Source organism: Cryptomeria japonica, chromosome 1 (genome assembly GCF_030272615.1).
Source record: "Cryptomeria japonica chromosome 1, Sugi_1.0, whole genome shotgun sequence".
Taxonomy (NCBI): domain Eukaryota; kingdom Viridiplantae; phylum Streptophyta; class Pinopsida; order Cupressales; family Cupressaceae; genus Cryptomeria; species Cryptomeria japonica.
The window spans coordinates 516,468,994-516,478,338 of NC_081405.1; positions in this window are offsets into that span (position 1 = coordinate 516,468,994).

Sequence of the window (9,345 nt, forward strand, 5' to 3'; positions counted from 1 at the left end):
TAATGATGGATACCCATTTAGAAGGATGTGGTCGTCCATATTCTTTTGGTGAACTCATAACTTGTCGTAAGCACATGGTTTGATTCAAAGTGTATTCACCCATGCCTTTGTCCTGATATTTCCCTTTAAGCTCACCTTGCTTTGATGTTGAAGGTTTTAATGGTTCAGGGTCAATGTATGCAGAAGAAAGGATAGCTTCTCTATTAATTGGAATGACTGTCTCAGCTTTTGGTCTCAAGTTATTGCAGTATATAAATGGATTAGGATCACCATTAACTGCTACTTCAACTCCATTGTGAGGAAACTTAATGCATTGGTGATATGTAGATGGGACTGCCCTCATCTCATGAATCCAAGGAAGTCCTAGCAATATGTTGTATGTGAGATCCAAGTCTAGGACTTGACAAACCACATCCTTTGTAACTGCCCCAACTCTGAGAGGCAAGGTGATTGTGCCTTTGGATGAACGCTCTTCATCATCATATGCCTTGATGGTAATTTTGTTTGTAGCATTCACAGCTTTGTCTGAATATCCCAATTGTATTATTGTGTTCAAAGTACATATATTGAGACCAGCTCCTCCATCTATCAAGACTTGTTTTATTCGATGTTTGTGTAGGAAGGCTTCAATGTGTAAAGGTGCATTATGTGGTTGGCTCATGGAGGCGTCATCAGCTTCTGTGAATGTAAGGGAGTGTGGAACGGAAAGGTATCCCACCATGGCTTGACATTAGTCCATGTTCAGATCAGTGGGGATGGAAGTGTCTCACAAAATTTTGTCAAGAATGGCCTTATGTGCAGGGGATATGCATAAGATCTCAAGGATTGAGATAAGCACAGGTGTCTTCCCTAATTGTTCTAAAAGGTCATACTCATGTTTGGTTGATGAGGAAGCAGTGTTTTTAGATGGAGCACCTTGCCAAGTTAATTTACCTCAACGAGTTGTAACATTACATTCAGAGGTAGGTTCGGAAGAAGATCCAATGCCTTTTAGGACAACCTTGGGTCTTTGAGTAGAATTTTTAGGTGTTTTGTCCTTGATGATAATGGTAGAGACATAATTGTCCATCGAAATGCGATTGACAGTTGAATCATAGTTATAGGATGCTCTAGTATAGTTGGTCTGGTCATCTGTGGCTTTGGCTTTTCCTTTGTCATGTTTTGGGAATGGTTCTTTAAACATTTCATGTTCTTGGTTAGATGAGTGTCCCTCGATCTCATTGTTGCCTCTATGAATAAGATCTTGTATAATGTTCTTCAGTTGATGACAATTTCCTATTTTATGGCCCTTGCTTTTATGATATTCGCAATATTCATCGTCATTCCACCAATTTGGTTTGACCTTTGGCTCATATGGAGGCATATCTAGAATTGTTATTATTTTGTTTGCCACTAGCTTCTTGAAAGCTGGCTCAAGTGGTTCTCCCAATGGGGTGTATTTCCTTCGTGGTTTTGAAGTTGTTTGAGTATTCACTTGATTTTTTGTAGAGCTTGATCTAGAAAAACGATTTTGGGTCGTACTGTATTGGCATCAACAACACCATCATTGACTGTGTTCTTGTTTTTATTCCAAAATCTTGGCTTGTCTTTTCCTTTAAAATCCTCTTTGTTTTCTTTGAATATTTTAATTACTCCTTGTTCAATCAGGACCTTCTCTATTGCTAAGCCTTTTTTAATGACATCCTTGAAGGTGGACAAACAAGCTTTCCTTAGATCATAACCAATTTCTCTATGGACATTCTGGGTGAACATCTCTACCATTTGTTTTTGTGGAATTTCACAAGAGCATCTGTTGGCTAGATTCCTCCATCTTTGTAAAAATAATGAAAAAAACTCTCCATCCCTTTGTTTGGTGTTGCACAGAGTGGTGGCTGATATGTTTGTATATATGTTGTATGAGAAATGTTGGATAAATGCCTTTGCTAAGTCACCCCATGACTTAATTCTAGGTGGGAGTTGGGAGAACCATTCCATAGCTTGATCACCTAAGCTCTGTGGGAATAATCTCATCAAATATGTCTCGTCTGCTGCTACCTCAATGCAAGCTATGAAAAATTGTCTTATATGTGCCTTAGGATCTTCTTTTCCTCTGTACTTATCAAACCTAGGTGTCATGAAATGTGTAGGAAAAGGGGGCATTGGAATGCTTTTGTCAAATGGATAGGGACATATGTCTCTCATTGTGTAAGCTGGCTTTGGTGTATTTATGTCCTCCATTTTCTTTTGTAAGTCCTTAATTTTTTGTTCCGAATTGTTCTTAGGTGGAGACCAACTTCTTGGACCATATCCCATCCCTAAGGCACCGGGTGGAGGAGGAGCATGTTGCATATATGGATGGTACTAATCATACACATGTTCATATGGAGGAGGTCTATAATGATGCTACGTATATGGACCACTTGGCATAGAGTCATGATGAGGAATGGAATATTTGTTTTGTCCATGTATACCATACTCTACAGGCATGTTATGAGTTTTTTCTAGTGTGTTGCCCCCAAATTTGACGTGGGGTTTCCTTGTGTCCAAATTTTGATCATGCCTTTGGATATCCAATTCCTTTGGTAGTTGGTCCTTAGCATTTGTATGTGATTGAGTATATTTTTCTGCATAAGACTTCCATAATGGTCTGTGAAGGTGAGTAACATATACTTGAGCATGTGTATGTGGGACCTCAGGTTTTTGAAACAAAGATGATGGTGATTTAGGAACCATATGTGGTCCTCTATTGCCTCCACTACTAGGCCTCCTTTGATCCATGTTGAGGTGAGGTTGTTGCAAAGGTTGATTTTCCATTATTTGAGACATGTCAAAATCATGAGCGATCTTGGCTCCACTTTGTGCCATCACTTGTAAGAAATATTGTTTATCTCTCCTCATTATTTCCTCAACCAATCGATTGAAACGGGAATCCATAATGGAGTCTTCCACTGTTTCTAAATATATGGAAAAGTTTTCCATATTGTCATTGTGTGTATCATTGTTGTTTGTATTATCCATGTTCTCAACATTTGGAATGTTTCTATAGGCATCCATGTTAGGTAATATGGTATGATCAGAATTAAAAGACATCATTGTCATACTCATAGGCACTCATGTTTGTGGACTCTTGAGCCTCTTTAGCTTCTCTCCTAGATTTTTGGGAACGGGTTTCAACCATGAACTAGGTATTGACCAAGATGTGGGAGACTAGATGAAAATGGAAAAGAGTATGGAAGACCAAGAGTTTGGATGGAATGTAAATGAGTCTGAGGTTTACTTGAAATGTCCAAAGTGTAAGACCAAGTATGTATGTAGTAGAGTAGGTGTGGCTTCAAAAGAGATGATAGTTTCTCTTGATGAAGTAAGTTGACCTTGACTCTAAGTAAGACCAAATGAGACCCAAAGGTGATAGACCTTGATGAGGGACCACTTAGCAAAATGTTGTTGTATATAGTGTGTTGACAAAGTATGATGAGGACAAGCAAGTGACCTTTTGACTCAAAGTTTAGATAAATGTGAATGTAATGCAAGGTGTAAAGCAATGATGGACTTTGTGAGACCCAGAAATAGGCTGAATTCTAGATGAAATCCCAAAGAGATAACCTATGAAGCTCAATAAGTCTAAAACTGACTGCTCTTGTTTGCTGGACTGTAATTTTTTCCAATTCTGAACACAGACATGCCTGTATACTTCACAGAGGCGGTTAAATGACACAGACGTGGTTGAACATTGCACAGACACATTTCTGAGATTTTGTGAATGCAATTTTCTTTAGGATGACACAAACGCGTTTTTGTACTTCACAGACATGGTTAAATGACACAGATGTGTTTCTGTTAGACACAGACGCATTTTTGGAAACTGAGTGCAATTTTTCCAATTTGTGAAGTTGCTTGTTGTGACCAAATCTGAATTTTGACTGTTTTTCCGTGAAAAAGAGGACACAATGTTGATGAAGACTCAATGTTTGTAAGTGTTTAGACTCAAAATGACTCAAAGAAAAGTGTGTTGTTTGATGTAAAAATGTTTTGAATACACTTGAAGACGCAAAAGACATAATGTTTTGATGTTTGAATGTTTAAAAGAAGATAAGCACAATTCTTATGGTTGGCCAAGATAATAGTTGTCGATCCCACATGGGGTTTCCCCCGAGGCTACGCTATTCAGAGGGGATACTTAGATGCTTGACCCCACTGGCTCCACCCTTGGCACTCACTTCTCCGGGGCAGCCAAGCATCAGTCCCCACGAAAACTCCCTGTGGCGAACTTTGTATCTCTACTAAGAACCGTATGTGTGTGGGCCACTCTAGAGGTCTGACCTCCTGCCCCAACAACTAGAAGGATTTTGGCTTTCTAAAACAAAAAAGTGCTAGTAAAGGAATTTTCTTGTGTGTCCATACATGCGGCACTTTTAGCTCTGTAAATACAGAAGGCTCCCAAATGGTAGGGGTTACGCCCTACAACTGATCAAATAAATTTGATCAAACGGGTTTATGGGGAGACATAGTGTCGGTATGAACTAATCAGCACACATTACCCATGGCTTTCACCATGGATATAGTTATTTATAATGGTTCGGAAGAGGTGGGTTTTCCTCGCTACCACTTGGGTCGTTCTCTCCTCACTAGTAGTCCTAATGACCACACGGGGAGACAAGCCCTCTAGAGATTAAACAAAAAGAGCCTATTGCTCAAGACACAAAAGACACTGGTTCAATTTTAGTGCACCAATTGAAGTGTTTGGTAATATATGAAAACAAGGAAAACAACAAAAATCAAAAGAAAACCCTTGTCAAGATCCTACAATAAAGATTTGTTAGTAGTTTAGGTTGTTTCAAATGATTACCGCTTCCTCCAAGCAAATGAGTTAGGTAAATTTTAGATCCAAAAGACTTTGTGAAATAGGGGCCTTCGACAAGACAATTCGCTTCCAAGACAAGTTGTACCAATTTTATTAGCTAGATCACAAGATGTTAGCTCGAAATAAACCAGATCTAAAATCCAAATGACGAAATAAAGCCTCAAAACTGGATCAAAAACTAAAAAATACAAGATCTGAAACACAGACACAATTAAACCTAATGCAGACGCGGCAGAAAATCACAAACGCGTCTAAATCCGTCGCAAACACGACTTCCAAACATAGACACGACTTCCAAATACAGACGCGTTTGAAAGGTTCATAGACGTGGTTTTAAAACAGAAACGCAACCCTGCAATCTGCAAAATATGATAAAATAATGTCAAACACAAACGTGATTACGGAGGTCACAAATGTGGTAGAAAAGCAAAAACGCGGTTCCAAGATGTGCAGATGCAGAAACGTAGAAAGTTTGTCGAAAATGTCAGATCTGCAACTTCAAAAACATAAAATCTACAACAAAAGATGTTAAATGCAAAAGGGACAAGAGTCCCACCGGGCGAGCCAAAATGTTTATGGTAAAAATGGAAACAACAATATTTAAAGACAAAATGAATTCAACCACAAAACCCTAGCCTAACAACAACAAAGATAAACCATAACATATGAAGATTACCTAAGACAATGCAAATCAAATAAAATCACAAAGATTATACCATCACATGTCCAATAGGGTTTGAATCTCCATTCTTCCTATCTCCGTTGATCTTGCTTGATATATTTGCTCTCAGATTTTATGTGTGCACAAGAGCTCAACAAAGAATGGAAATGTGGTTGCAAGTAGGCTTGATCGCATATGAAAAATCAAAAGCGTAGTTGGGGATTGATAATGAAGGAAGCGTCTCCTTATATAGAAGACACTATAAGAAATGGAGGGATAAGATTAAGAGGTGTACAAGATAAATGGTCTTCAAAGATTAGAGGGTAGGTAGAGGAAATAATAAAATATTGAGAGGGTAGGTAGTGTAGGAATTAAGAGATGAATGGCATGTGTTATGGGTGGAAAGATTAATGAATTAATTAAATAAATAAAGATTTATTTAATTAATAGAGGAAGTGGGATCAATTAAATAAATAAAAATATTTATTTAATTTAGAAAAAAAGATAATTTAAATAAACAAAAGTATTTATTTAAGTGAGAAATAAGGCTAGAAGAGGATAAATGAATTAATTAAATAAATAAAGATTTATTTAATTAATAGAAGAATTAGGATAAAATAATTAAATAAATAAGAATATTTATTTAATTAGAGTGGACAATTTTAGGTGTCTACAGCTACCAATTGAAAATGGCTTCGAGGCATTAAAATCCAAGATAGGCGATTGTAGAGGAGCCTCACGCGACCCCACGAGTTCAAACGGATCAATCATATGTGTCCTAGATTGGAAGAAACAGTCTGTCAAAGTTTGACAATTTTTTGGACTCAGGGCACTTGAGAGAACACGCCAGTAGGGTATGACTCTCACGTTCCGATGCTTTGGGATGATTGAGAGAAGCATGCCTAGTGTAAACCTACCCACTCGGATGCACTCGTAATGTCAATTTGTTCACACAATGAACCAAATCAATTCTAGCCTATCTTGTAACTTTGCATTGCATGCAACTTACGGTTTTTGTAGTAGGCAAAAAAATGCTACTAATTGAAAATGGCTCCAAGCCATCAAAAACTAAGATAGGCCCTTATAGAGGAGCTTCACGCAACCCCACAGGTTCAAACAGATTTGTCATATGTGTCTTGGATTACAAGAAACAGCCTGTCAAAGTTTGATAATTTTTTGGACTTTGGGCACTTGAGAGATCGCGTCGGTAGGGTATGACTCTCGACATTCTGACGCTTTGGGATGCACGACAGGAGCATACCTAGCATAAACCTTCCCACTCGAACGTGCTCGTGACGTCGGTTTATTCACACGAGAACCAAGATTTGACCATTACGAGCGTGAGGGTGCTCTCATTGTTAGTATTTTGGTTATGTTGATACGGTTTTGTCATTGATGTCAACACCTATTAACACTTATCAACTCTGGCACTTTGGAGAACTGGCAATGTTCACTGGCAAGCAAGTGACTTTATGCATAGTCACTGGTATCTTGTTCACCGGCAGGATATATTGTTCACCGGCACTTGGAATGACATGGAAAACACTTGGTTATGTTGAAGACATCATTTGGACACTTTGTCTTGGAGATTTGTTCATTTGTACATTCATATATGCATATTTGTTGTTACCGACAAATAGGTCTAGAATAAGCACTGGCAGGCTTATCTATTCTAGATCAACATGACACACTTTGGAGATGATTTATCAATGTTGTAAATGCATTAAGCCATGTTGAATTGGATATTGCATCGGTTATTGATTTACATGCAAATTGTTTTTATTGTAATATCTTTTAGAGCCAACCTACTAAAATTGGTCCTAGGTTATGGTATATATGTAAGATCTTATTTATAAGATTGAAATGCGATTGGGAAAAGAAATCATAAGAAGGTATATGCGAGAATAAGCAGAGCTATACACGCAAACATCATTTGAAGGTTGAAGGAAGGTTTTTGTGAAGGCATATCAGAACTACACCAGTACTGAATCCAGCATATGAAGATGCTATTTTGAGCAGTACATTTTATTGGATTTAACCATCCAATTGTAGTTAGTGTGACTCCTATTTGTGTTTGAGCATTGAGCTCTAGGTGCTTGGCCTTCCTGCATGTGCAGACCCTATTTGTATACACACACTATCTACAGTAGTATCATCTGATTGTGGGTAAGGTTTCCCACCATGGTTTTTCCCCTTACATGGTTTCCACATACAAATATTGGTGTTATGTGTTGTGGTTGTTATTGTCTTTTTGTTTCATGCATTAATCTTTACCAGTACTGCAATTAACTAATAAACTATCTACCGGCATAAGTTTGGTTTATCGGTATTAAGCATTAAGGTTGGTTAAGTTATTTTTGGTTTAAATTGATTTGACAATTGATTCACCCCCCCCCCCCCCCTCTCAGTTGTCTCCAGGACCTAACAATTGGTATCAGAGCTTAGTCCTCTTTCTACAGAAGTTTAACAACTTGAGGAGATCCAATGTCTACTAACTATTTCAGGAAGGGAAATCCTAAACTTGATGGAACCAACTATGGGATATGGAAGATCAGAATGGAGACACATCTAAATTGCATTGGGAAGGACATCTGGGATGTTACAAAGAATGGCTATATTGCTCCTACTCAAAGTCAGCCTAATCCACCTACCTTAGGAAAAGATGAAGAAAATGATTGCAAAGCAAGAGAAGCACTTTTGAGCGCATTATCAGATCAGAAAATCATGGGATTATCAGATAGGTCTACTACTAAAGCTATTTGGGATCATTTGGAAGCACTGAATGAAGGAGATTCCACAGTCAAAATTGCAAAATTTGAAAGCTTCCGAGTCAGGTATGAAATTCTGAAAATGGAAGAAGATGAAAGGATTTATGCTTTTATGGAAAGAGTAAATGAATTGTTTTGGGTATTAAATGTTGTGGAGGAACCTTAAGTGAAGATGAAATTGTTTTAAAATTTTTAAGAGGATTGCCAACGGCATACAAAATGAAATTTACTACTATAAATGAGTTAAGAACAATGCCTAATACATCAGTAACTAGGGATACATTGATTGGAAAACTTTCAGCTTTTGAAATTGAGGAATTTGGTCATGTTGCTACTATAAAGACAGATTTAGCTTTTAAGGCATCAACATCATCTGCACCATCATTTGACAAATCTGATTGGAAAGCCTTTTATGTAAGAGAACTTGAAGAAAGCAGGAGAGAAAATGAAGAACTTGAAGCACTATTTGCAAGAAAAATGCCTAAAGGTCCAGTTGGAAGTAAGTATGAAGGTAAAGCACCCTTTAAATGTTTTAACTGTAATAAGATTGGTCATATGGCTTCAAGATGCCCTGATAGACATGATAGATTAAGAGAAGAAGCTAGAAGAACATACAAGCCTAACCCTAAATATCAGAGATACTGATTTAAGAAGAATAAAGATAAATCTTGTTGTCTTGTTGATGAAGGAGTCATTGATGATTCTGATAAGGATCCGGCAGACAATGGATGGTTTTTTGTTGCTATAACAAAAGATCAACCGGCACCTACTATTCAACCAATAGAGCAGACCCTAGCAGCTAAAGTGGAGGTTGAGGATGAATGGATCATTGATTCAAGATGTTCACATCATATGACTGGTGATAAAGGTAAATTATTGAACTTTCAGTAATATAATGGAGGTCTAGTAAGATTTGGAGATGATAAAGCTTGTTTGATCAAAGGAAAAGGTACTATATCTCTTGATGGTAAGCATAATACTGACAATGTTTACTATGTAAAAGGTTTAAAGCATAATCTTTTGAGTGTTGGTCAATTAGTTGAAAAAGGATTTCAGTTACAATTCAAGAATGGAAA